This window comes from Triticum aestivum, chromosome 6B (assembly GCF_018294505.1).
Source record: "Triticum aestivum cultivar Chinese Spring chromosome 6B, IWGSC CS RefSeq v2.1, whole genome shotgun sequence".
Classification (NCBI taxonomy): Eukaryota; Viridiplantae; Streptophyta; class Magnoliopsida; order Poales; family Poaceae; genus Triticum; species Triticum aestivum.
The window spans coordinates 122,354,695-122,355,680 of NC_057810.1; positions in this window are offsets into that span (position 1 = coordinate 122,354,695).

Genomic DNA, 986 nt, shown 5'->3' on the forward strand with positions numbered 1-986 from the left:
ACCGCCGGCGACCGTCTCCAGCCACCTCCCCGGCCAACTCCGGTGTGGTCCTCCAGATCGGGATCAGATCCACCCATCCCCGCATCCAAACGGCGCCTCCGTCCCGGATCGCCCTGTCCACTTTGTCCCCGAGGTGAAATTCCACTAAGTCCCTGAGATCTGCAGCATTATCATGCCATGTTCATCGCATGATATCTCCATGCATACTACTCCGTTTCATGCGTGTAATATGTCAATTTGTTCGTCTCAATGAGTACTTCATTCCGTTCCATTGCATCATGTTCATTTGAGCTCATCTTGATGACTGAATCATCGTTGCAAGAGTGCTATATAATGTTGTCTGCTGTCTGTTAACAGAACTTGCTAATTTGTCATTTTTGCCATGTTTGATGTGTGCATCCTATGAGGTTGATGTCTACATGTGTTTTGAACTATGCCATGCCATCTTTACAGGGGTGTATGCCATGTATTTTTTTGATTAATGTGGTGACTAGCACAAGCATGCAAACTAGGCTTCATGATGTTGCTGATTTTAGTCCCTGTTCTGCTGTTATTTTGATGACATGTAAACTTGATGCTACAGAGAGATCCATGCATACTTTGAGATACTTCAGTAAGGATGTTTTGAACATATGGTTTTCCTATATCCATTCATGCCCCTGTTTGCAATTATGGAGTAGTCTAGCATGTCATTTTCGTGCTCTACTTTTGCTACAAAATGTTTCCTGGCAGATTGTTTACATGTTATTCAATTTTGCCAAGGTTGTTGTAGTTGGTCATTGCATGCTATGAACTTGTTCTTGCCTTGGTTTGTTTCATAAAACATGTCTTCTTGCTGATGCTATGCTTATATTGTCATGAAATGACTTGTGGTGAGTGAATCGAGCTTGTTAAGTAGGGTACTTGCTGTTACTGTTTTGCTAGGCTGAATCTGTTATTTCGTGATGCTATATAAACCTGCTGCTATAAGTCATTCTATGCATAAT